Genomic DNA, 27,571 nt, shown 5'->3' with positions numbered 1-27,571 from the left:
TTCCACAAGTGTGCCAAGAGTTCCATGATATCTCAACAATGACAGTTTTAAATGTTGATGGAAAGTGGCTAGTAAATAGAGTGTTGGATCTGTTACTTGGAAAAAGGGTAAGAAAAAAATAACTGCAAAACTTATACTGTTAGAAAGCTGTTCATCCAGAAGTGGTTAAAAAATTTTCATTGTGTGGTAAAAAGTTTTATCCAAGAGATAATTCAAGGTTGCTGTGAATAAAAGTGCATGTCTTAGTACACCTGCCACAGCAGTGGTCTGTAACTGCTAGACAAAAGAGGGAGATGCACCACTTACCTGGTGGCACTCTTGGCGCTTCTTTTAATTAGTGGCATGACGCACGTGGGATGTAGCGTCAGATCGGCTTATATAAAATGCATCCAAAAATCAAGTCAGTCTGGTTCTAGAAACCCTGCCCAAAGTTCGCATATCACCTTCATGTGGCATAAAACAGGACACGCGCAAATTTATCTTCTCAGGTAATCAGTCAAAAAACTATATGAACATATTCACAGTCGGCAGGATTTGAGCCTGCGCAGGGAAACCCCAATGGATTTCTAGTCCATCGCCTTAACCACTCGGCCACAACTACTCAGACATTGGCCTTTGATGAGAATCAAACACCTTTTCTTATAGCACCATGATCAAGATCAGTGATTATCCCTCTGGAAAACATCTCAGAAAATAGAAACAAATTTCCAGGTCCCAGTAAAATGTAAAAATCTGATTTAAAGTCATCATCAATGGGAATCATGCACAGTTTAAAACTTTTACCTCTTTATAAGGCGGATTTGGAGTGGGTCCATTCCAAAAACATCCTGAAAATTACTCTGAAAATGCTGAAAACACTGAACAAATTAATTTCCACGTAAAAAAGACTTGCTGTTCATATGATCAGGCTTTTGGGCGTCTTTCAACCACATCAAGTTTCCAAAAATGCCAAGCGGTTAACTAAAATAAGCATATCATTCTTCAGGTGTTTTTCATTTAGAAGAGCTCCATACTCATAATACAATTCAATGGCAAGGTTAGGAAAACTCCTTCAAGGTTCCTGAGAGACTTTTAGTGCATTTTGTGAGCTACAAAGAAAAGCCACAAAAACAGACTCAAAAGATGCCCAAAATAATTTTAGAAAAACACCACCAAAAATGTTTACAAACCGCTGTAGGAAATTCTGAAAAACACAAGAAAAGATGATTCAGGAAGAAAACGCCAACATTTCCTGAAGCCATTTCAGCTTCAAATCCTTGTCAGTTTCATACACCTGGAAAAAGTGTTATGTGAACATTGACATAAATCACAGGGTATGGTTGCTTTACGTGACACAGTTCGTAAGAGTGCTGTAACTTAAAGTCAATTTTAAGTTTCCGTAATCCTGCTTTAAAGGTAGATTTGGCCATAGAACTCAAAGTGATCACTCCATGGATGCTTGGAACATTCAAATCTTTGTTTTGCATGTTGATTTTAACTTTCTCTTTTTATGTTAAACATTTGGCACAGGAGAACTCAGTGTAAGTGCCAAAACTGAAACACATGTACAAAGAGCTGCCCAGGTTCCACTGAGATTTGAACTCAGATGGCTGGATTCAGAGTCCAGAGTGCTAACCATTACACCATGGAACCACACGCACAAAAAATAACTGGCTGCAGTTTTTTTGTGCTAAAAAGCACATATGGACTCATGAATCATGGTGAAAAAAGGCTCTAAAGCTGTAGTGCAAATCTAAAATTAATACACAATGGTAAATTAATATCTCCTAAACTTTATTTCCACAAGTGTGCCAAGAGTTCCATGATATCTCAACAATGACAGTTTTAAATGTTGATGAAAAGTGGCTAGTAAATAGAGTGTTGGATCTGTTACTTGGAAAAAGGGTAAGAAAAAAATAACTGCAAAACTTATACTGTTAGAAAGCTGTTCATCCAGAAGTGGCTAAGAATTTTTCATTGAGTGGTAAAAAGTTTTATCCAAGAGATAATTCAAGGTTGCTGTGAATAAAAGTGCATGTCCCAGTACATCTGCCACAGCAGTGGTCTGTAACTGCTAGACAAAACAGGGAGATGCACCACTTACCTGGTGGCACTCATGGCGCTTCTTTTAATTAGTGGATGACGCACGTGGGATGTAGCGTCAGATCGGCTTATATAAAATGCATCCAAAAATCAAGTCAGTCTGGTTCTAGAAACCCTGCCCAAAGTTTGCATATCACCTTCATGTGGCATAAAACAGGACACACGCAAATTTATCTTCTCAGGTAATCAGTCAAAAAACTATATGAACATATTCATAGTCGGCAGGATTTGAACCTGCATGGGGAAACCCCAATGGATTTCTAGTCCATTGCCTTAACCACTCCGCCACGACTACTCATTGACCTTTGATGAGAATCAAACACCTTTTCTTATAGCACCATGATCAAGATCAGTGATTATCCCTCTGGAAAACATCTCAGAAAATAGAAACAAATTTCCAGGTCCCAGTAAAATGTAAAAATCTGATTTAAAGTCATCATCAATGGGAATCATACACAGTTTAAGACTTTTACCTCTTTATAAGGCAGATTTGGAGTGGGTCCATTCCAAAAGCATCCTGAAAATTACTCTGAAAATGCTGAAAACACTGAAGAAATTAATTTCCACGTAAAAAAGACTTGCTGTTCATATGATCAGGCTTTGGGGCGTCTTCCTTCCCGACCCATGACGCCTATGCGGCGTCATGGAATGATCGCATCCCTGCAGATCGGGTGAAAGGGTTAATTCCTATTTTACCCGATCTGCAGGGAGAGGGGGAGTTGTACTTCAGCCTAGGGGGGGTGGCTTTGCCCCCACGTGGCTACGATCGCTCTGATTGGCTGTTGAAAGTGCAACAGCCAATCAGAGCAATTTGCAATATTTCACCTATGAAAATGGTGAAATATTGCAATCCAGCCATGGCCGATGCTGCAATAGCATCTGCCATGGCTGGAAATCATGTTCTGCCCCCCACCCCCACCCCCGATCTCCTCCCCAGTCCTCCGTTCTGTCCGGTACCCCCCTCCGTCCCCCTGTTCGCTCCCCCGTGCTCCTGTCCGCTCCCCCGTGCTCCTGTCCGCTCCCCCCGTCCTCCGATCCCCCCCTGTGCTCCGATCCACCCCCCCACCACCCCCTCATACTTACCGATCCTCCCGAAGTCGGTCCGTCTTCTCCCTGGGCGCCGCCATCTTCCAAGATGGCGGGCGCATGCTCAGTACGCCCGCCGAATCTGCAGGCTGGCAGATTCGTTACAAGTACATTTTGATCGCTGTGGTAGGTTCTACCACAGCGATCAAAATAAAAAAATAATAAATAAACCCCCCCCTTTATCACCCCCATAGGTAGGGACAATAATAAAATAAAGAAAATATTTTTTTTTCTTTTTCCACTAGGGTTAGGGTTAGAACTAGGGTTAGAACTAGGGGTAGGGTTAGGGTTACGGGTAGGGTTAGGGGTAGGGTTATGGCATGTGCGCACAGAGCGGATCGGCCGCAGATCCGCCGCGGATCCGCAGCGGATCGGCCGCGGATCCGCAGCAAATCGGCAGCGGATCGGCAGCGGATCGGCAGCGGATCGGCCGCGGATCGGCCGCGGATCGGCAGCGGATCGGCAGCGGATCGGCAGCGGATCGGCCGCGGATCCGCAGCGGATCGGCCGCGGATCCGCAGCGGATCGGCCGCGGATCCGCAGCGGATTGGCCGCGGATCTGTAGCGGATTGGCCGTGGATTGGCCGCGGATCTGCAGCGGATTGTCAGCAGATTGGCCGCGGATCCGCAGTGGATTGGCAGCGGATTGGCCGCGGATCCGCAGCGGATTGGCCGCTGCGAATTCGAAGCAGTTTTCCATCAGGTTTACAGTACCATGTACACCTAAGGAAAACCAAATCCGCTGTGCCCATGGTGCGGAAAATTCCGTGCAGAAACGCTGCATTGTATTTTCCGCAGCATGTCAATTCTTTGTGCGGATTCCGCAGCGTTTTACACCTGTTCCTCAATAGGAATCCGCAGGTGAAATCCGCACAAAAAAACACTGGAAATCTGCTGTAAATCCGCAGGCAAAACGTAGTGCCTTTTACCTGCAGATTTTTCAAAAATCGTGCGGAAAAATCTCACACGAATCCGCAACGTGGGCACATAGCCTTAGGATTAGGGTTGGAATTAGAGTTAGGGTTGGAATTAGGGCTAGGGTTTGAAATAGGGTTAAGATTAGGCTTGTGGTTAGGGTTACGGATAGGGTTAGGGGTGTGTTGGGGTTACAGATGTGGTTAGGGTTGGGATTAGGGTTACGGTTGGGATTAGGGTTAGGATTAGGGTTGGAATTAGGGTTACGGTTGTGTTGCGGTTAGGGTTGTGGTGAGGGGTGTGTTGGGGTTAGGGTTGTGATTAGGGTTATGGCTACAGTTGGGATTAGGATTAGGGGTGTGTTGGGGTTAGTGTTGAAGATAGAATTGAGGGGTTTCCACTGTTTAGGCACATCAGGGGTCTCCAAACGCAACATGGCGCCACCATTGATTCCAGCCAATCTTGGGTTCAAAAAGTCAAAGGGTGCTCCCGCCCTTCCAAGCCCCGACGTGCGCCCAAACAGTGGTTTACCCCCACATTTGGGGTACCAGCGTACTCAGGACAAACTGGGCAACAACTGTTGGGGTCCAATTTCTCCTGTTACCCTTGCAAAAATAAAAAATTACTTGCTAAAACATAATTTTTGAGGAAAGCACAATTATTTTTTATTTTCACGGCTCTGCGTTATAAACTTCTGTGAAGCACTTGGGGGTTCAAAGTGCTCACCACACATCTAGATAAGTTCCCTTGGGGGTCTAGTTTCCAAAATGGAGTCAATTGTGGGGAGTTCCTACTGTTTAGGCACATCAGGGGCTCTGCAAACGCAACCTGACGCCCGCAGAGCATTCCATCAGTCTGCATTTCAAAACGTCACTACTTCCCTTCCGAACCCCGACGTGTGCCAAAACAGTGGTTTACCCCCACATATGGGGTATCAGCGTACTCAGGAGAAACTGGACAACAACTTTTGGGGTCCAATTTCTCCTGTTACCCTTGGGAAAATAAAAAATTGTGGGCTAAAAAATCATTTTTGAGAAAAGAAAAATTATTTTTTATTTTCATGGCTCTGCGTTATAAACTTCTGTGAAGCACTTGGGGGTTCAAAGTGCTCACCACACATCTAGATTAGTTCCTTGGGAGGTCTGGTTTCCAAAATGGGGTCACTTGTGCGGGAGCTCCAATGTTTAGGCACACAGGGGCTCTCCAAACGCGACATGGTGTCCGCTAATGATTGGAGCTAATTTTCCATTCAAAAAGCCAAATGGCGTGCCTTCCCTTCCGAGCCCTGCCGTGCGCCCAAACAGTGGTTTACCCCCACATATGGGGTATCATCGTACTCAGGACAAACTGGACAACAACATTTGGGGTCCAATTTCTCCTATTACCCTTGGGAAAATAAAAAATTCTGGGCTAAAAATCATTTTTGAGGAAATAAAAATTATTTTTTTATTTTCACGGCTCTGCGTTATAAACTTCTGTGAAGCACCTGGGGGTTATAAGTGCTCACTATGCATCTAGATAAGTTCCTTGGGGGGTCTAGTTTCCAAAATGGGGTCACTTGTAGGGGAGCTCCAATGTTTAGGCACACAGGGGCTCTCCAAACGCGACATGGTGTCCGCTAACGATTGGAGCTAATTTTCCATTCAAAAAGTCAAATGGCACGCCTCCCCTTCCGAGCCTTGCCGTGCACCCAAACAGTGGTTTACCCCCACATATGAGGTATCGGCATACTCAGGAGAAATTGCCCAACAAATTTTAGGATCCATTTTATCCTGTTGCCCATGTGAAAATGAAAAAATTGAGGCTAAAAGAAATTTTGTGTGAAAAAAAAGGACTTTTTCATTTTTGCGGATCAATTTGTGAAGCACCTGGGGGTTTAAAGTGCTCACTATGCCTCTAGATGAGTTCCTTGGGGGGTCTAGTTTCCAAAATGGGGTCACTTGTGGAGGAGCTCCAATGTTTAGGCACACAGGGGCTTTCCAAACGCGACATGGTGTCCGCTAACGATGGAGATAATTTTTCATTCAAAAAGTCAAATGGCGCTCCTTCCCTTCCGAGCCTTACCATGTGCCCAAACAGTGGTTTACCCCCACATGTGAGGTATTGGTGTACTCAGGAGAAATTGCCCAACAACATTTAGGATCCATTTTATCCTGTTGCCCATGTGAAAATGAAAAAATTGAGGCTAAAATAATTTTTTTGTGAAAAAAAAGTACTTTTTCATTTTTACGGATCAATTTGTGAAGCACCTGGGGGTTTAAAGTGCTCACTATGCTTCTAGATAAGTTCCTTGGGGGGTCTAGTTTCCAAAATGTGGTCACTTGTGGGGGAGCTCCAATGTTTAGGCACACGGGGGCTCTCCCAACGCGACATGGTGTCCGCTAAAGATTGGAGCCAATTTTTCATTCAAAAAGTCAAATGGCGCTCCTTCCCTTCCGAGCCCTCCTGTGCGCCCAAACAGTGGTTTACCCCCACATATGAGGTATCAGCATACTCAGGACAAATTGGACAACAACGTTCGTGGTCCAGTTTCTCCTTTTACCCTTGGGAAAATAAAAAATTGTTGCTAAAAGATCATTTTTGTGACTAAAAAGTTAAATGTTCATTTTTTACTTCCATGTTGCTTCTGCTGCTGTGAAACACCTGAAGGGTTAATAAACTTCTTGAATGTGGTTTTGAGCACCTTGAGGGGTGCAGTTTTTAGAATGGTGTCACTTTTGGGTATTTTCAGCCATATAGAACCCTCAAACTGACTTCAAATGTGAGGTGGTCCCTAAAAAAAATGGTTTTGTAAATTTTGTTGTAAAAATGAGAAATCACTGGTCAAATTTTAACCCTTATAACTTCCTAGCAAAAAAAAAATTTGTTTCCAAAATTGTGCTGATGTAAAGTAGACATGTGGGAAATGTTATTTATTAACTATTTTGTGTCACATAACTCTCTGGTTTAACAGAATAAAAATTCAAAATGTGAAAATTGCGAAATTTTCAAAATTTTTGCCAAATTTCCGTTTTTTTCACAAATAAACTCAGAAATTATCGACCTAAATTTACCACTAACATGAAGTCCAATATGTCACGAAAAAACAATCTCAGAATCGCTAGGATCCGTTGAAGCGTTCCTGAGTTATTACCTCATAAAGGGACACTGGTCAGAATTGCAAAAAACGCCAAGGTCATGAAGGGGTTAACCACATCATGTTTCCAAAAATGCCAAGCGGTTAACTAAAATAAGCATATCATTCTTCAGGTGTTTTTCATTTAGAAGAGCTCCATACTTATAATACAATTCAATGGCAAGGTTAGGAAAACTCCTTCAAGGTTCCTGAGAGTCGTTTGGTACATTTTGTGAGCTACAAAGAAAAGCCACAAAAACAGACTCAAAAGATGCCCAAAATAATTTTAGAAAAACACCACCAAGAATGTTTACAAACCGCTGTAGGAAATTCTGAAAAACACAAGAAAAGATGATTCAGGAAGAAAACGCCAACATTTCCTGAAGCCATTTCAGCTTCAAATCCTTGTCAGTTTCATACACCTGGAAAAAGTGTTATGTGAACATTGACATAAATCATAGGGTATGGTTGCTTTGCGTGACACAGTTCGTAAGAGTGCTGTAACTTAAAGTCAATTTTAAGTTTCCATAATCCTGCTTTAAAGGTAGATTTGGCCATAGAACTCAAAGTGATCACTCCATGGATGCTTGGAACATTCAAATCTTTGTTTTGCATGTTGATTTTAACTTTCTCTTTTTATGTTAAACCTTTGGCACAGGAGAACTCAGTGTAAGTGCCAAAACTGAAACACATGTACAAAGAGCTGCCCAGGTTCCACTGAGATTTGAACTCAGATGGCTGGATTCAGAGTCCAGAGTGCTAACCATTACACCATGGAACCAAACGCACAAAAAATAACTGGCTGCAGTTTTTTTGTGCTAAAAAGCACATATGAACTCATGAAACATGGTGAAAAAAGGCTCTAAAGCTGTAGTGCAAATCTAAAATTAATACACAACGGTAAATTAATATCTCCTAAACTTTATTTCCACAAGTGTGCCAAGAGTTCCATGATATCTCAACAATTACAGTTTTAAATGTTGATGGAAAGTGGCTAGTAAATAGAGTGTTGGATCTGTTACTTGGAAAAAGGGTAAGAAAAAAATAACTGCAAAACTTATACTGTTAGAAAGCTGTTCATCCAGAAGTGGCTAAAAAATTTTCATTATGTGGTAAAAAGTTTTATCCAAGAGATAATTCAAGGTTGCTGTGAATAAAAGTGCATGTCCCAGTACATCTGCCACAGCAGTGGTCTGTAACTGCTAGACAAAACAGGGAGATGCACCACTTACCTGGTGGCACTCATGGCGCTTCTTTTAATTAGTGGCATGACGCACGTGGGATGTAGCGTCAGATCGGCTTATATAAAATGCATCCAAAAATCAAGTCAGTCTGGTTCTAGAAACCATGCCCAAAGTTTGCATATCACCTTCATGTGGCATAAAACAGGACACACACAAATTTATCTTCTCAGGTAATCAGTCAAAAAACTATATAAACATATTCATAGTCGGCAGGATTTGAACCTGCGTGGGGAAACCCCAATGGATTTCTAGTCCATCGCCTTAACCACTCGGCCACAACAACTCAGACATTGACCTTTGATGAGAATCAAACACCTTTTCTTATAGCACCATGATCAAGATCAGTGATTATCCCTCTGGAAAACATCTCAGAAAGTAGAAACAAATTTCCAGGTCCCAGTAAAATGTAAAAATCTGATTTAAAGTCATCATCAATGGGAATCATGCACAGTTTAAGACTTTTACCTCTTTATAAGGCGGATTTGGAGTGGGTCCATTCCAAAAACATCCTGAAAATTACTCTGAAAATGCCGAAAACACTGAACAAATTAATTTCCACTTAAAAAAGACTTGCTGTTCATATGATCAGGCTTTTGGGCGTCTTTTAACCACATCAAGTTTCCAAAAATGCCAAGCGGTTAACTAAAATAAGCATACCATTCTTCAGGTGTTTTTCATTTAAAAGAGCTCCATACTTATAATACAATTCAATGGCAAGGTTAGGAAAACTCCTTCAAGGTTCCTGAGAGACTTTTGGTGCATTTTGTGAGCTACAAAGAAAAGCCACAAAAACAGACTCAAAAGATGCCCAAAATAATTTTAGAAAAACACCACCAAAAATGTTTACAAACCGCTGTAGGAAATTCTGAAAAACACAAGAAAAGATGATTCAGGAAGAAAACGCCAACATTTCCTGAAGCCATTTCAGCTTCAAATCCTTGTCAGTTTCATACACCTGGAAAAAGTGTTATGTGAACATTGACGTAAATCATAGGGTATAGTTTGCTTTGCGTGACACAGTTCGTAAGAGTGCTGTAACTTAAAGTCAATTTTAAGTTTCCATAGTCCTGCTTTAAAGGTAGATTTGGCCATAGAACTCAAAGTGATCACTCCATGGATGCTTGGAACATTCAAATCTTTGTTTTGCATGTTGATTTTAACTTTCTCTTTTTATGTTAAACCTTTGGCACAGGAGAACTCAGTGTAAGTGCCAAAACTGAAACACATGTACAAAGAGCTGCCCAGGTTCCACTGAGATTTGAACTCAGATGGCTGGATTCAGAGTCCAGAGTGCTAACCATTACACCATGGAACCACACGCACAAAAAATAACTGGCTGCAGTTTTTTTGTGCTAAAAAGCACATATGGACTCATGAATCATGGTGAAAAAAGGCTCTAAAGCTGTAGTGCAAATCTAAAATTAATACACAATGGTAAATTAATATCTCCTAAACTTTATTTCCACAAGTGTGCCAAGAGTTCCATGATATCTCAACAATGACAGTTTTAAATGTTGATGAAAAGTGGCTAGTAAATAGAGTGTTGGATCTGTTACTTGGAAAAAGGGTAAGAAAAAAATAACTGCAAAACTTATACTGTTAGAAAGCTGTTCATCCAGAAGTGGCTAAGAATTTTTCATTGTGTGGTAAAAAGTTTTATCCAAGAGATAATTCAAGGTTGCTGTGAATAAAAGTGCATGTCCCAGTACATCTGCCACAGCAGTGGTCTGTAACTGCTAGACAAAAGAGGGAGATGCACCACTTACCTGGTGGCACTCATGGCGCTTCTTTTAATTAGTGGATGACGCACGTGGGATGTAGCGTCAGATCGGCTTATATAAAATGCATCCAAAAATCAAGTCAGTCTGGTTCTAGAAACCCTGCCCAAAGTTTGCATATCACCTTCATGTGGCATAAAACAGGACACACGCAAATTTATCTTCTCAGGTAATCAGTCAAAAAACTATATGAACATATTCATAGTCGGCAGGATTTGAACCTGCATGGGGAAACCCCAATGGATTTCTAGTCCATTGCCTTAACCACTCGGCCACGACTACTCATTGACCTTTGATGAGAATCAAACACCTTTTCTTATAGCACCATGATCAAGATCAGTGATTATCCCTCTGGAAAACATCTCAGAAAATAGAAACAAATTTCCAGGTCCCAGTAAAATGTAAAAATCTGATTTAAAGTCATCATCAATGGGAATCATACACAGTTTAAGACTTTTACCTCTTTATAAGGCAGATTTGGAGTGGGTCCATTCCAAAAGCATCCTGAAAATTACTCTGAAAATGCTGAAAACACTGAAGAAATTAATTTCCACGTAAAAAAGACTTGCTGTTCATATGATCAGGCTTTGGGGCGTCTTTTAACCACATCATGTTTCCAAAAATGCCAAGCGGTTAACTAAAATAAGCATATCATTCTTCAGGTGTTTTTCATTTAGAAGAGCTCCATACTTATAATACAATTCAATGGCAAGGTTAGGAAAACTCCTTCAAGGTTCCTGAGAGTCGTTTGGTACATTTTGTGAGCTACAAAGAAAAGCCACAAAAACAGACTCAAAAGATGCCCAAAATAATTTTAGAAAAACACCACCAAGAATGTTTACAAACCGCTGTAGGAAATTCTGAAAAACACAAGAAAAGATGATTCAGGAAGAAAACGCCAACATTTCCTGAAGCCATTTCAGCTTCAAATCCTTGTCAGTTTCATACACCTGGAAAAAGTGTTATGTGAACATTGACATAAATCATAGGGTATGGTTGCTTTGCGTGACACAGTTCGTAAGAGTGCTGTAACTTAAAGTCAATTTTAAGTTTCCATAATCCTGCTTTAAAGGTAGATTTGGCCATAGAACTCAAAGTGATCACTCCATGGATGCTTGGAACATTCAAATCTTTGTTTTGCATGTTGATTTTAACTTTCTCTTTTTATGTTAAACCTTTGGCACAGGAGAACTCAGTGTAAGTGCCAAAACTGAAACACATGTACAAAGAGCTGCCCAGGTTCCACTGAGATTTGAACTCAGATGGCTGGATTCAGAGTCCAGAGTGCTAACCATTACACCATGGAACCACACGCACAAAAAATAACTGGCTGCAGTTTTTTTGTGCTAAAAAGCACATATGAACTCATGAAACATGGTGAAAAAAGGCTCTAAAGCTGTAGTGCAAATCTAAAATTAATACACAACGGTAAATTAATATCTCCTAAACTTTATTTCCACAAGTGTGCCAAGAGTTCCATGATATCTCAACAATTACAGTTTTAAATGTTGATGGAAAGTGGCTAGTAAATAGAGTGTTGGATCTGTTACTTGGAAAAAGGGTAAGAAAAAAATAACTGCAAAACTTATACTGTTAGAAAGCTGTTCATCCAGAAAAGGCTAAAAAATTTTCATTATGTGGTAAAAAGTTTTATCCAAGAGATAATTCAAGGTTGCTGTGAATAAAAGTGCATGTCCCAGTACATCTGCCACAGCAGTGGTCTGTAACTGCTAGACAAAACAGGGAGATGCACCACTTACCTGGTGGCACTCATGGCGCTTCTTTTAATTAGTGGCATGACGCACGTGGGATGTAGCGTCAGATCGGCTTATATAAAATGCATCCAAAAATCAAGTCAGTCTGGTTCTAGAAACCATGCCCAAAGTTTGCATATCACCTTCATGTGGCATAAAACAGGACACACACAAATTTATCTTCTCAGGTAATCAGTCAAAAAACTATATAAACATATTCATAGTCGGCAGGATTTGAACCTGCGTGGGGAAACCCCAATGGATTTCTAGTCCATCGCCTTAACCACTCGGCCACAACAACTCAGACATTGACCTTTGATGAGAATCAAACACCTTTTCTTATAGCACCATGATCAAGATCAGTGATTATCCCTCTGGAAAACATCTCAGAAAATAGAAACAAATTTCCAGGTCCCAGTAAAATGTAAAAATCTGATTTAAAGTCATCATCAATGGGAATCATGCACAGTTTAAGACTTTTACCTCTTTATAAGGCAGATTTGGAGTGGGTCCATTCCAAAAGCATCCTGAAAATTACTCTGAAAATGCTGAAAACACTGAACAAATTAATTTCCACGTAAAAAACACTTGCTGTTCATATGATCAGGCTTTTGGGCGTCTTTTAACCACATCAAGTTTCCAAAAATGCCAAGCGGTTAACTAAAATAAGCATATCATTCTTCAGGTGTTTTTCATTTAGAAGAGCTCCATACTTATAATACAATTCAATGGCAAGGTTAGGAAAACTCCTTCAAGGTTCCTGAGAGACTTTTGGTGCATTTTTAGAGCTACAAAGAAAAGCCACAAAAACAGACTCAAAAGATGCCCAAAATAATTTTAGAAAAACACCACCAAAAATGTTTACAAACCGCTGTAGGAAATTCTGAAAAACACAAGAAAAGATGATTCAGGAAGAAAACGCCAACATTTCCTGAAGCCATTTCAGCTTCAAATCCTTGTCAGTTTCATACACCTGGAAAAAGTGTTATTTGAACATTGACATAAATCATAGGGTATGGTTGCTTTGCGTGACACAGTTCGTAAGAGTGCTGCAACTTAAAGTCAATTTTAAGTTTCCGTAATCCTGCTTTAAAGGTAGTTTTGGCCATATAACTCAAAGTGATCACTCCATGGATGCTTGGAACATTCAAATCTTTGTTTTGCATGTTGATTTTAACTTTCTCTTTTTATGTTAAACCTTTGGCACAGGAGAACTCAGTGTAAGTGCAAAAATTGAAACACATGTACAAAGAGCTGCCCAGGTTCCACTGAGATTTGCACTCAGATGGCTGGATTCAGAGTCCAGAGTGCTAACCATTACACCATGGAACCACACGCACAAAAAATAACTGGCTGCAGTTTTTTTGTGCTAAAAAGCAAATATGAACTCATGAATCATGGTGAAAAAAGGCTCTAAAGCTGTAGTGCAAATCTACAATTAATACACAATGGTAAATTAATATCTCCTAAACTTTATTTCCACAAGTGTGCCAATAGATCCATGATATCTCAACACTGACAGTTTTAAATGTTGATGAAAAGTGGCTAGTAAATAGAGTGTTGGATCTGTTACTTGGAAAAAGGGTAAGAAAAAAATAACTGCAAAACTTATACTGTTAGAAAGCTGTTCATCCAGAAGTGGCTACAAAATTTTCATTGTGTGGTAAAAAGTTTTATCCAAGATATAATTCACGGTTGCTGTGAATAAAAGTGCATGTCCCAGTACATCTGCCACAGCAGTGGTCTGTAACTGCTAGACAAAACAGGGAGATGCACCACTTACCTGGTGGCACTCATGGCACTTCTTTTAATTAGTGGATGACGCACGTGGGATGTAGCGTCAGATCGGCTTATATAAAATGCATCCAAAAATCAAGTCAGTCTGGTTCTAGAAACCCTGCCCAAAGTTTGCATATCACCTTCATGTGGCATAAAACAGGACACACGCAAATTTATCTTCTCAGGTAATCAGTCAAAAAACTATATGAACATATTCATAGTCGGCAGGATTTGAACCTGCAAGGGGAAACCCCAATGGATTTCTAGTCCATCACCTTAACCACTCGGCCACGACTACTCATTGACGTTTGATGAGAATCAAACACCTTTTCTTATAGCACCATGATCAAGATCAGTGATTATCCCTCTGGAAAACATCTCAGAAAATAGAAACAAATTTCCAGGTCCCAGTAAAATGTAAAAATCTGATTTAAAGTCATCATCAATGGGAATCATGCACAGTTTAAGACTTTTACCTCTTTATAAGGCAGATTTGGAGTGGGTCCATTCCAAAAGCATCCTGAAAATTACTCTGAAAATGCTGAAAACACTGAACAAATTAATTTCCACGTAAAAAACACTTGCTGTTCATATGATCAGGCTTTTGGGCGTCTTTTAACCACATCATGTTTCCAAAAATGCCAAGCGGTTAACTAAAATAAGCATATCATTCTTCAGGTGTTTTTCATTTAGAAGAGCTCCATACTTATAATACAATTCAATGGCAAGGTTAGGAAAACTCCTTCAAGGTTCCTGAGAGTCGTTTGGTACATTTTGTGAGCTACAAAGAAAAGCCACAAAAACAGACTCAAAAGATGCCCAAAATAATTTTAGAAAAACACCACCAAAAATGTTTACAAACCGCTGTAGGAAATTCTGAAAAACACAAGAAAAGATGATTCAGGAAGAAAACGCCAACATTTCCTGAAGCCATTTCAGCTTCAAATCCTTGTCAGTTTCATACACCTGGAAAAAGTGTTATGTGAACATTGACATAAATCATAGGGTATGTTGCTTTGCGTGACACAGTTCGTAAGAGTGCTGTAACTTAAAGTCAATTTTAAGTTTCCGTAATCCTGCTTTAAAGGTAAATTTGGCCATAGAACTCAAAGTGATCACTAGGGTTGAGAGAAACGGATCGTTCATTTTCATAAGTCGCCGACTTTTGGCAAAGTCGGCGTCTCATGAAACCGAGCCGATCCCTGTGTGGGGTCTGCCATGCGGTACACGCCAAAGTCGCGTTTCAATGACACTAAAAGCTCCATTTCTCAGCCAATGAAGGTGGACGCAGAGTGTGGGCAGCGTGATGACATTGATCTCAGTCCCCACCATCTTAGAGAAGGGCATTGCAGTGATTGGCTTGCTTTCTGCGGCGTCACAGGGGTTATAAAGGGGCGTTCCCGCCGACCGCCATCTTACTGCTGCTGATCTGAGCGTAGGGAGAGGTTGCTGCAGCTTCTTTGGAAGCAGGGATAGTGATAGGCAGGGTACATAAAGCCACAAACCGCTTGTGCTGTAGCGATTTCCACTGTCCAATACCACCTTTTGTTTGCAGGACAGTGGAAGCTACATTTTTTTTTCCTCAGCGCTGTAGCTCATTGGGCTGCCCTAGTAGGCTCCCTGATAGCTGCGTTGCTTTGTGTGTACGCCGCTGTGTAAACCAACTGCTTTTTTCAAAGCACAAATCCTGTTTTTCCTTCCTTTCTGCACAGCTATCTTGTGTGTTTGTCCACACTTTTGTGTGCAGCAGTCCTTTTACAGCTGCCTGCCATACTTTTCTGAGATAACTGCAGGGAGATAAATATTGGCAAGTCTGCCTCCGTGCCATTGCTGTGTGTGGCATCTCTCTCTCATTGTGTGCCACTGAAAACACTGTGTAATACTTGGCCTTTTTTTTTTTTTCTAAATTCTCCCTTTTCCAAAAAAAAAGTTAGTGGGAGATAAATATTGGCAAGTCTGCCTCCGTGCCATTGCTGTGTGTGGCATCTCTCTCATTGTGTGCCACTGAAAACACTGTGTAATAGTTGGCCATTTTTTTTGGGGGGGGGTAAGTTCTCCCTTTTCAAAAAAAAAAAAAATATTGGGAGATAAATATTGTCAAGTCTGCCTCCGTGCCATTGCTGTGTGTGGCATCTCTCTCTCATTGTGTGCCACTGAAAACACTGTGTAGTACTTGTCCTTTTTTTTTTTTTTTCTAAATTCTCCCTTTTCCAAAAAAAAAAATAGTGGGAGATAAATATTGTCAAGTCTGACTCCATGCCATTGCTGTGTGTGGCATCTCGCTCTCATTGTGTGGCACCGAAAACAGTGTGTAATACTTGGCCTTTTTTTTTTTTTTTTCTAAATTCTCCCTTTTCCAAAAAAAAAAATTAGTATGAGATAAATATTGGCAAGTCTGCCTCCGTGCCACTGCTGTGTGTGGCATCTCTCTCTCATTGTGTGGCACTGAAAACACTGTGTAATACTTGGCCTTTTTTTTTTTTTTTCTAAATTCTCCCTTTTCCAAAAAAAAAAAAATATTGGGAGATAAATATTGTCAAGTCTGCCTCTGTGCCATTGCTGTGTGTGGCATCTCTCTCTCATTGTGTGCCACTGAAAACACTGTGTAGTACTTGTCCTTTTTTTTTTTTTCTAAATTCTCCCTTTTCCAAAAAAAAAATTAGTGGGAGATAAATATTGTCAAGTCTGACTCCTTGCCATTGCTGTGTGTGGCATCTCTCTCTCATTGTGTGGCACCGAAAACACTGTGTAATACTTGTCCTTTTTTTTTTTTTCTAAATTCTCCCTTTTCAAAAAAAAAAAAAATAGTGGGAGATAAATATTGTCAAGTCTGACTCCATGCCATTGCTGTGTGTGGCATCTCTCTCTCATTGTGTGGCACCGAAAACACTGTGTAATACTCGGCCTTTTTTTTTTTTTTCTAAATTCTCCCTTTTCCAAAAAAAAAATTAGTGGGAGATAAATATTGTCAAGTCTGCCTCCATGCCATTGCTGTGTGTGGCATCTCTCTCTCATTGTGTGGCACTGAAAACACTGTGTAATACTTGTCCTTTTTTTTTTTTTTCTAAATTCTCCATTTTCCAAAAAAAAAAATTAGTGGGAGATAAATATTGGCAAGTCTGCCTCCGTGCCATTGCTGTGTGTGGCATCTCTCTCTCATTGTGTGCCACTGAAAACACTGTGTAATAGTTGGCCATTTTTTTTTTCTAAATTCTCCCTTTTCCAAAAAAAAAATAGTGGGAGATAAATATTGTCAAGTCTGCCTCCATGCCATTGCTGTGTGTGGCATCTCTCTCTCATTGTGTGGCACTGAAAACAATGTGTAATACTTGGCCTTTTTTTTTTTTTCTAAATTCTCTCTGTTCCAAAAAAAAATTAGTGGGAGATAAATATTGGCAAGTCTGCCTCCGTGCCATTGCTGTGTGGGGCATCTCTCTCATTGTGTGCCACTGAAAACACTGTGTAATACTGGGCCTTTTTTTTTTTTTTTTAGGGTAAATTCTCCCAGAAAAAAAACAATAGTGGGAGATTAAGATTGGCATTTCTGCTTGAGTACTGGGCCTGTGTGTGCCATCTGTCTCAAATTATTGGGCCACAGAAAACCTAGTGTGTAACATTGGGCCAGATTTTCCTTTCAGTGTCAGGCACCTATAAAGGTATATATAAATCCTACAGAAATTTGAGTTCACCTTATAAGTTGTTTTACAGTAACAAATAGTGTTACTTTGTTACGTTTTGCAAGCCATGAGGAAGTCTAGTGGAAGAGGTCGTGGCCGTGGGCGGTCATTGTCAGCTAGTAATGATGGTAGTGGTGGTGGAGCATCAGGTGGTCGTGGTAAAAGCAGTACAGCACCTAAGTCTCGAGTTGTTGAGCCAGGTTCCTTGTCTGGCTACACAAGGCCTCGAATGCTCTCTTTTCTGGGAGTAGGCAAACCACTTTTGAAGCCGGAGCAGCAGGAACAAGTATTGGCTTTCATTGCTGACTCTGATTCTAGCTCTTTCGCCTCCTCCTCGGAAAGTGCCAAATGTCAGAGCAGTGCATCGTCAGTGGATGCTCCCGGTCACAGACAAGTCGCTTCCTTGTCTTCTTCACCCAGAACAAGAGAGAAGGATGCGTCAGGAGACACAACGGGTTACTCCATGGAGCTCTTTACACATACCGTTCCTGGGTTAGACAGTGAAACAGTTAACAGGCCATGTCCATTAGAAGTTGAATCGGACATGGAGTGCACAGATGCACAGCCACAGCCAGATTACTATGCTGTTCCTTTGACTCAGACCAGAACATTGCCCTCGCAGTGTACTGAGGCAGAATCAAACCCAGCGGAGACTATGGTGCCCCGTCACGGACGCTATACCACCGGCTTACACGGTGACACAGACGAAATCGCACACGACATAGAAGAGGAGGTCATAGATGACCCAGTTGTGGACCCCGATTGGCAGCCATTGGGGGAACAGGGTGCAGGCAGCAGTAGTTCTGAAGCGGAGGAGGAGGAGCCGCAGCAGGCATCAACATCACAACAGGTTCCATCTACCGGGCCCGTATCTGGCCAAAAACGCGTGGCAAAACCAAAACCAGTTGGAGGACAGCGTGGCCATCCGGTTAAAGAAGCTCAGTCTGAAATGCCTGAAAAGGTATCCGATAGTAGAAAGAGTGCAGTCTGGCATTTTTTTAAACAACATCCAAATGATCAGCGCAAAGTCATCTGTCAAAAATGTTCAACAACCTTAAGCAGAGGTCAGAATCTTAAAAGTCTAAATACAAGTTGCATGCATAGACATTTATCCACCATGCATTTGCAAGCCTGGACTAACTACCAAACGTCCCTAAAGGTTGCAGCACCCTCGGCCAATGAAGCTAGTCAGCAACGCTACATCCCTTCCCTCCCTGTAAGCAGACCATTTCCCACACCACCTGCAGTATCTGTGCAGCTTTCGTCGCCAGGCCAAAGCAGTCAGGGAATCACCAGGTTAGTAGTAGGAAACACTGCATGTAGGGCACCGGCAAGAATACCATCTCCAACCCTCTCTCAGTCACCCATGTCCACCGGCACCACCGCTAGTTCCACGATCTCCAGCTCTCCAGTCCAGCTCACCCTACATGAGACTCTTGTTAGGAAAAGGAAGTACTCATCCTCGCATCCGCGTACACAGGGTTTGAACGCCCACATTGCTAGACTAATCTCATTAGAGATGATGCCCTACCGGTTAGTTGAAAGCAAAGCTTTCAAAGCGCTGATGGACTACGCTGTACCACGCTACGAACTACCCAGTCGGCACTTCTTTTCTAGAAAAGCCATCCCAGCCCTCCAACAGCATGTTAAAGACCGCATCGTCCATGCACTCAGGCAGTCTGTGACTACAAAGGTGCACCTGACAACAGATGCCTGGACCAGTAGGCATGGCCAGGGACATTATGTGTCCATCACGGCACACTGGGTGAATGTGGTGGATGCAGGGTCCACAGGGGACAGCAATATTGGGACAGTTTTGCCTAGTCCACGGTCAAGGAAAGAGTTGGCTGTAGGTGTTCGCCCCCCTCCTCCTCTTCCTCCTCTTCCTCCTCCTCATGCAGAAGCGAGAGCTCATCCACACACCGCAGTCACACATCCACTGCATCCGCAGCTGCCACTGTTGCACACCAGGTGTGCCATTATGGGACAGCTAGTGGCAAGCGTCAGGAGGCTGTATTGGCAATGAAGTGTTTGGGCGACAACAGACACACCGCGGAAGTTCTGTCCGAGTTCTTGCACCAAGAAACTCAGTCATGGCTGGGCACTGTACATCTTGAGGCAGGCAAGGTAGTGAGTGATAACGGAAGGAATTTCATGGCTGCCATAGCCCTTTCCCAACTGAAACACATTCCTTGCCTGGCTCACACCTTAAACCTGGTGGTGCAGTGCTTCCTGAAAAGTTATCCGGGGTTACCCGACCTGCTCCTCAAAGTGCGCAGACTTTGCTCGCATATCCGCCATTCGACCGTACACTCCAGCCGTATGCAGAACTATCAGCAGTCTTTGAACCTTCCCCAGCATCACCTAATCATCGACATTTCAACAAGGTGGAACTCCACACTGCACATGCTTCAGAGACTGTGCGAACAGAGGCGTGCTGTTATGTTTTTGTGGGAGGATACACATACACGGGCAGGCAGTTGGATGGCAGACATGGAGTTGTCAGGTGTGCAGTGGTCGAAGCTACAAGACCTGTGTCAAGTCCTTCAGTGTTTTGAGGAATGCACATGGCTGGTTAGTGCAGACAACGCCATAATAAGCATTAGCATCCCCTAATGCGTCTGCTGATGCAAAGTTTGACGCACATAAAGGAGCAGGCGTCTGCAGCCGAGGAAGAGGAAAGCCTTGATGACAGTCAGCCATTGTCTGGTCAGGGCCGTGTAGAGGACGCGGTAGCGGGCGAAAAGGAGGAGGAGGACGAGGAGGATGATGGGGATGAGTACTTTTTTAATGAGGAAGCTTCTCCTGGGCCAACAGAAATTAGTGGCGTTGCAAGGCCGGGTTCTGTTTTTTTAAGGGAGACAAGTGACGTAGATTTGCCTGTAACTGCCCCTCAAACCAGCACAACCGCAGATTTGCCAACAGGAACTTTGGCCCACATGGCGGATTATGCCTTACGTATCCTCAAAAAGGACCCACGCATTACTAAAATGATGAGCGATGACGATTACTGGTTGGCCTGCATCCTTGACCCTCGCTATAAAGGCAAATTGCAAAATATTATGCCACATGAGAATCTCGAACAAATCTTAGCAACCAAACAAGCTACTCTTGTAGACCGTTTGATTCAGGCATTCCCAGCACACAGCGCCGGTGATGGTTCTCACACAAGGTGCAGGGGGCTACATGGCAGAGGTGTTAGGGGTGCACAGATCAGAAGTGGCGTTGGACAGAGGGGTTTTCTGACCAGGTTGTGGAGTGATTTTGCAATGACCGCAGACAGGACAGGTACTGCAGCATCTATTCAAAGTGACAGGAGACAACATTTGTCCAGTATGGTTACTAACTATTTTTCTTCCCTTATCGATGTTCTCCCTCAACCGTCATTCCCATTTGATTACAGGGCATCAAAATTAGACACCTGGCCTGAATTGGCAGAATATGCGTTGCAGGAGCTTGCTTGCCCAGCAGCTAGTGTGCTATCAGAAAGAGTATTCAGTGCTGCTGGTTCAATATTAACCGAAAAAAGGACTCGTCTGGCTACCCAAAATGTGGATGATCTCACCTTCATTAAAATGAACCACTCCTGGATTTCAAATTATTTTGCCCCACCTTTCCCGGCTGACACCTAGCTTTCCTATAAAAAGGTCTTGCTTGTGGACTGGTCTTACTGAGTGTTCCAATCTGTTAATTTGCAGCAGCTGTTTGTCCAGCATACAACATGTTTACACCTCCCCCAATGGGAAAAATCCCCCCACGGGGCCGTTGTCTCGCCACTTGGCGCAAGCACCCGTTACAGTGCTGATTGTCTGAAGAGGCGGGTGTGCCCGCTTTTGGTCAACGGCATTGCCACTGGGTCCCTCATAGTACAATGTAGTGTCTCTGGCGGTGGTGGTGCGCACCCAACGTCAGACACACCGTTGTAACATGAGGGGTCCTGGGGCGGTACCGCCGGCCACAAGAGAGTTCCCCCCCCAGCTCAAACTGTGCTCTACCACAAAAATTATGTGGTAAAATTATCTCGCACAGCTCCACCAATGTTTAGTCTATGCACTGACATCATTCAATGCCTGGCACTGACAAACAATACCAATTTGTTTGCATCTATGATGCTAGTTAAAGTAGTCTGGGTCAGTATCCTATATTGACACCAGTAAATACTAATTTACTGCCAAATTACTTTGTCATAAACTCTGCAGATGAGCCCACCCCTGTACCTAAGCATGCCACCCTTTTTTTACTTATAGTTGTTTTGCGAGACATTAACATCTATTTATTTTTTTGGAGTACTAACTGTGTCAGACACTCCTTGCAATACTCCTCCACTGACCACAATGCTGCCTGCCTGTGTATCCATGTAACCGATGTAAAACTGCCATGAGCCTATTGTTTGTTATTTTAGGCCTTTGATAGCCTGTCTGCGGCCCCTACTTGCAATACTCCTCCACTGACCACAATGCTGCCTGGAGTGCCTGCCTGTGTATCCATGTAACCGATGTAAATCTGCCATGACTGCCTACTGTTTGTTATTTTAGGCCTTTGTGAGCCTGTCTGCGGCCCCTACTTGCAATACTCCTCCACTGACCACGATGCTGCCTGGAGTGCCTGCCTGTGTATCCATGTAACCGATGTAAAACTGCCATGACTGCCTACTGTTTGTTATTTTAGGCCTTTGTGAGCCTGTCTGCGGCCCCTACTTGCAATACTCCTCCACTGACCACAATGCTGCCTGGAGTGCCTGCCTGTGTATCCATGTAACCGATGTAAATCTGCCATGACTGCCTACTGTTTGTTATTTTAGGCCTTTGTGAGCCTGCCTGCGGCCCCTACTTGCAATACTCCTCCACTGACCACAATGCTGCCTGGAGTGCCTGCCTGTGTATCCATGTAACCGATGTAAAACTGCCATGACTGCCTACTGTTTGTTATGTTAGGCCTTTGTGAGCCTGTCTGCGGCCCCTACTTGCAATACTCCTCCACTGACCACAATGCTGCCTGCCCGTGTATCCATGTAACCGATATAAAACTGCCCTGAGCCTATTGTTTGTTATTTTAGGCCTTTGTGAGCCTGTCTGCGGCCCCTACTTGCAATACTCCTCCACTGACCACAATGCTGCCTGGAGTGCCTGCCTGTGTATCCATGTAACCGATGTAAAACTGCCATGACTGCCTACTGTTTGTTATGTTAGGCCTTTGTGAGCCTGTCTGCGGCCCCTACTTGCAATACTCCTCCACTGACCACAATGCTGCCTGCCTGTGTATCCATGTAACCGATATAAAACTGCCATGAGCCTATTGTTTGTTATTTTAGGCCTTTGATAGCCTGTCTGCGGCCCCTACTTGCAATACTCCTCCACTGACCACAATGCTGCCTGGAGTGCCTGCCTGTGTATCCATGTAACCGATGTAAATCTGCCATGACTGCCTACTGTTTGTTATTTTAGGCCTTTGTGAGCCTGTCTGCGGCCCCTACTTGCAATACTCCTCCACTGACCACAATGCTGCCTGGAGTGCCTGCCTGTGTATCCATGTAACCGATGTAAAACTGCCATGACTGCCTACTGTTTGTTATGTTAGGCCTTTGTGAGCCTGTCTGCGGCCCCTACTTGCAATACTCCTCCACTGACCACAATGCTGCCTGGAGTGCCTGCCTGTGTATCCATGTAACCGATGTAAATCTGCCATGACTGCCTACTGTTTGTTATTTTAGGCCTTTGTGAGCCTGTCTGCGGCCCCTACTTGCAATACTCCTCCACTGACCACAATGCTGCCTGGAGTGCCTGCCTGTGTATCCATGTAACCGATGTAAAACTGCCATGACTGCCTACTGTTTGTTATGTTAGGCCTTTGTGAGCCTGTCTGCGGCCCCTACTTGCAATACTCCTCCACTGATCACAATGCTGCCTGCCTGTGTATCCATGTAACCGATGTAAAACTGCCATGACTGCCTACTGTTTGTTATGTTAGGCCTTTGTGAGCCTGTCTGCGGCCCCTACTTGCATTACTCCTCCACTGACCACAATGCTGCTTGCCTGTGTATCCATGTAACCGATGTAAAACTGCCATGACTGCCTACTGTTTGTTATTTTAGCCCTTTGTGAGCCTGTCTGCGGCCCCTACTTGCAATACTCCTCCACTGACCACACCAATGTTGCCCGTGTACCCCTGGAACCTATTTAAAAGTTCATAGAGCCTAGTTATATATTTTATTTACTATTAATAAGGCCATGATGGACTACGCTGTACCGCGCTACAAGCTAATCAGTCGACACTTCTTTTGCGAGAAAAGCCATCCCAACCCTCCACCAGCATGTAGAAGACCGCATTGTCCATGCACTCTGGCAATCTGTGAGTACAAAGGTGCACCTGACAACAGACGCATGGACCTGTAGGCATGGCCACAGAAGATTACGTGTCCATTACGGTGCAATGGGTTAATGTGTTGGATGCATGGTCCACAGGGGACAGCCTACTAAGTCTGTCTGCAGTCCCTAATTCAAATTGTCCTCCACTGTCTAAATCGGAGCTTCCACCTTCTGGCTTTCGGCCTATAGTATCAGAAATTAAACTGCATTTGGCCTTCAACTTTGGTTACGGCCTACTAACGGTGTCTGCCCCTGCCTGGTGTTTGTCCTCAACTGAATAAAGCTGAGCTTCATCCTTCTGGCTCTCATTAAGTGCTGTGTTTTTAAAAATTGGTGGTTAGGGCCTACTAACGGTGTCTGCCCCTCCCTGGTGTTTGCCCTCAACTGAATAAAGCTGAGCTTCAACCTTCTGGCTTTGGACCTATAGTATCAGATATTAAACTGCATTTGGCCTTCAACTTTGGTTACGGCCTACTAACGGTGTCTGCCCCTGCCTGGTGTTTTTCCTCAACTGAATAAAGCTGAGCTTCAACCTTCTGGCTCTCATTAAGTGCTGTTATTTTAAAAATTGGTGGTTAGGGCCTACTAACGGTGTCTGCCCCTGCCTGGTGTTTGTCCTCAACTGAATAAAGCTGAGCTTCAACCTTCTGGCTCTCATTAAGTGCTGTGTTTTTAAAAATTGGTGGTTAGGGCCTACTAATGGTGTCTGCCCCTCCCTGGTGTTTGTCCTCAACTGAATAAAGCTGAGCTTCATCCTTCTGGCTCTCATTAAGTGCTGTGTTTTCAAAAATTGGTGGTTAGGGCCTACTAACGGTGTCTGCCCCTCCCTGGTGTTTGCCCTCAACTGAATAAAGTTGAGCTTCAACCTTCTGGCTTTGGGCCTATAGTATCAGATATTAAACTGCATTTGGCCTTCAACTTTGGTTACGGCCTACTAACGGTGTCTGCCCCTCCCTGGTGTTTTTCCTCAACTGAATAAAGCTGAGCTTCAACCTTCTGGCTTTCGGCCTATAGTATCAGAAATTAAACTGCATTTGGCCTTCAACTTTGGTTACGGCCTACTAACGGTGTCTGCCCCTGCCTGGTGTTTTTCCTCAACTGAATAAAGCTGAGCTTCAACCTTCTGGCTCTCATTAAGTGCTGTTATTTTAAAAATTGGTGGTTAGGGCCTACTAACGGTGTCTGCCCCTGCCTGGTGTTGCCCTCAACTGAATAAAGCTGAGCTTCAACCTTCTGGCTTTGGGCCTATAGTATCAGATATTAAACTGCATTTGGCCTACTAGGGTGGTTGGGCCCTTAAAACAGTGTCTGCTGCTCCTGGGTTTGCTACTCCACTGAACAAAGCAATGCCGCCTGTTTAGTCCTGTTACCAATTTTGATCTGCATTTAGCCTACTTTATTCTTTGGCCCTATATCTGTTTCCTCCTCATCCTGCCCATTGCTCAGCCACTGCTAGATGAGTCTGCTGGTACATTGACCTAGACCACTACATTCCCCTTGCACTCTACACAGCCAGAATCTGACCCTGCTGAAAGTAAGGTTCCCCTTCCCGCATGTTATACCACCTTACACAGGGACAAAGAGGAAGGTGAAGATGAAAGTGCAGGTTCCTTCATCAGGTGGGGGGGCATACTCGTTGGCGACGTCACTGGCACAGGGCCCCTCAGAGTACGCAAAAGTGTCGCTGCTGGTGGGAGGCGCCCCCGCCGTGCAAACACACCGCTGTACTTTGAGGGGCCCTGTGCCAGTGCCAATGCGAACAAGTGTGCCCCCCTGCTTGCTCAGGATCACAGCACTTGCAACGTTGAAATACTTTCCTCTCCCTGCTCCACCGCCGTGACGTAGTCCACGATTCGTGGGCCCACTAAAACCTTGAACCAGCCCTACCCCCCACAAATTTGCCAAATGACCCCCAAGTTCCATTAAACAACTATTATTATAAAGTTAATTAAGATTGACAAGCTTCAGAAACAAGAATGGATGTTTTTGGCATTAAAATGGGCACTGTAGGTGTTTTCCTGGCCTCCACTCACTGCCGACAATGCTTCCCCATTGACTTGCATTGGGTTTCGTGTTTCGGTCGATCCCCGACTTTTACCGATAATCGGCCGACTGCACTCGACTCGACTCTGGACAAAGTCGGGTTTCACAAAACCCGACTCGATCTTAAAAAAATGAAAGTCGCTCAACCCTAGTGATCACTCCATGGATGCTTGGAACATTCAAATCTTTGTTTTGCATGTTGATTTTAACTTTCTCTTTTTATGTTAAACCTTTGGCACAGGAGAACTCAGTGTAAGTGCAAAAACTGAAACACATGGTTCCACTGAGATTTGAACTCAGATCACTGGATTCAAAGTTCAGAGTGCTAACCATTACACCATGGAACCACAAGCACAAAAAACGACTGGCTGCAGTTTTTTGTGCTAAAAAGCACATATGAACTCATGAATCATGGTGAAAAAAGGCTCTAAAGCTGTAGTGCAAATCTACAATTAATACACAACGGTAAATTAATATCTCCTAAACTTTATTTCCACAAGTGTGCCAAGAGTTCCATGATATCTCAACAATGACAGTTTTAAATGTTGATGAAAAGTGGCTAATAAATGGAGTGTTGGATCTGTTACTTGGAAAAAGGAGAAGAAAACAATAACTGCAAAACTTATACTGTTAGAAAGCTGTTCATCCAGAAGTGGCTAAAAAATTTTCATTGTGTGGTAAAAAGTTTTATCCAACAGATAATTCAATGTTGCTGTGAATAAAAGTGCATGTCCCAGTACATCTGCCACAGAAGTGGTCTGTAACTGCTAGACAAAAGAGGGAGATGCACCACTTACCTGGTGGCACTCATGGCGCTTCTTTTAATTAGTGGCATAACGCACGTGGGATGTAGCGTCAGATCGGCTTATATAAAATGCATCCAAAAATCAAGTCAGTCTGGTTCTAGAAACCATGCCCAAAGTTTGCATATCACCTTCATGTGGCATAAAACAGAACACACGCAAATTTATCTTCTCAGGTAAACTGTCAAAAAACTATATGAACATAGTCGTAGTCGGCAGGATTTGAACCTGCGCAGGGAAACCCCAATGGATTTCTAATCCATCGCCTTAACCACTCGGCCACGACTACTCAGACATCGACCGTTGATGAGAATCAAACACCTTTTCTTATAGCACCATGATCAAGATCAGTGATTATTAGTGTTGAGCATTCCGATACCGCAAGTATCGGGTATCGGCCGATACTTGCGGTATCGGAATTCCGATACCGGGATTCCGATACTTGCCGCGTATCGGATACCGGAATCGGAAGTTCCCAGATTCAAAATGCAGAAATTCAGCCAATGAGAATGATTTCAAGTGTGGGCACATCCTGTTCAGCATGGAGGGCATGAAACTACTGGCATGGCTGTGATTGGCTGCTGAAATGATGTCATGATGCAGTTTAAAAGTCGCTGGCGCCATTTTGCGATCACTCTGCTGTGAATTCAGTTAGTGACAGGACGCTGTTTGCTGACTGAGGGCCAGTTTAGAGATAGCGATTTGCTTCTTTGTGCTTTCCAAAGGCTAATTTAGCAACCGCTGTGTTCACCTACTATTCACCTTGCTTTTGCCTAGTAGCGCTGTTTTCACAGCGATCTGCAAGGTCTGTGTGTGTGTGTGTGTGTGAGTGCAGCCCACTCTCTAGTCTGAGTGCAGCCACATAGGCCATCCATAGCTGGTTGTATTCAGTTCAGGGAGGGTGGTTCATTGCCTCATACTGTCCTTTTT

General features: G+C 43.3%; 7 non-coding genes across 7 annotated transcripts; all 7 read right to left on the bottom strand.

Annotated features, from left to right (window-relative positions):
* Positions 1-1,560: 1,560 nt before the first annotated feature.
* Positions 1,561-1,632, bottom strand: TRNAQ-CUG (transfer RNA glutamine (anticodon CUG)). The gene has a single exon. It is a non-coding gene; the product is annotated as a tRNA-Gln (tRNA).
* Positions 1,633-7,907: 6,275 nt separating this feature from the next.
* On the bottom strand, positions 7,908-7,979 carry TRNAQ-CUG (transfer RNA glutamine (anticodon CUG)). The gene has a single exon. It is a non-coding gene; the product is annotated as a tRNA-Gln (tRNA).
* A 1,706-nt stretch (positions 7,980-9,685) lies between these two features.
* On the bottom strand, positions 9,686-9,757 carry TRNAQ-CUG (transfer RNA glutamine (anticodon CUG)). Its single transcript has one exon. It is a non-coding gene; the product is annotated as a tRNA-Gln (tRNA).
* Positions 9,758-11,457: 1,700 nt separating this feature from the next.
* On the bottom strand, positions 11,458-11,529 carry TRNAQ-CUG (transfer RNA glutamine (anticodon CUG)). Its single transcript has one exon. It is a non-coding gene; the product is annotated as a tRNA-Gln (tRNA).
* A 1,705-nt stretch (positions 11,530-13,234) lies between these two features.
* On the bottom strand, positions 13,235-13,306 carry TRNAQ-CUG (transfer RNA glutamine (anticodon CUG)). The gene has a single exon. It is a non-coding gene; the product is annotated as a tRNA-Gln (tRNA).
* Positions 13,307-26,113: 12,807 nt separating this feature from the next.
* On the bottom strand, positions 26,114-26,185 carry TRNAQ-UUG (transfer RNA glutamine (anticodon UUG)). Its single transcript has one exon. It is a non-coding gene; the product is annotated as a tRNA-Gln (tRNA).
* A 663-nt stretch (positions 26,186-26,848) lies between these two features.
* Positions 26,849-26,930, bottom strand: TRNAS-AGA (transfer RNA serine (anticodon AGA)). The gene has a single exon. It is a non-coding gene; the product is annotated as a tRNA-Ser (tRNA).
* Positions 26,931-27,571: the final 641 nt, after the last annotated feature.

Source organism: Ranitomeya variabilis, chromosome 2 (genome assembly GCF_051348905.1).
Source record: "Ranitomeya variabilis isolate aRanVar5 chromosome 2, aRanVar5.hap1, whole genome shotgun sequence".
NCBI classification, from domain to species: Eukaryota; Metazoa; Chordata; class Amphibia; order Anura; family Dendrobatidae; genus Ranitomeya; species Ranitomeya variabilis.
Note: the sequence above shows the minus strand (reverse complement) of the source record. Positions and strands in the feature narration are given on the sequence as shown.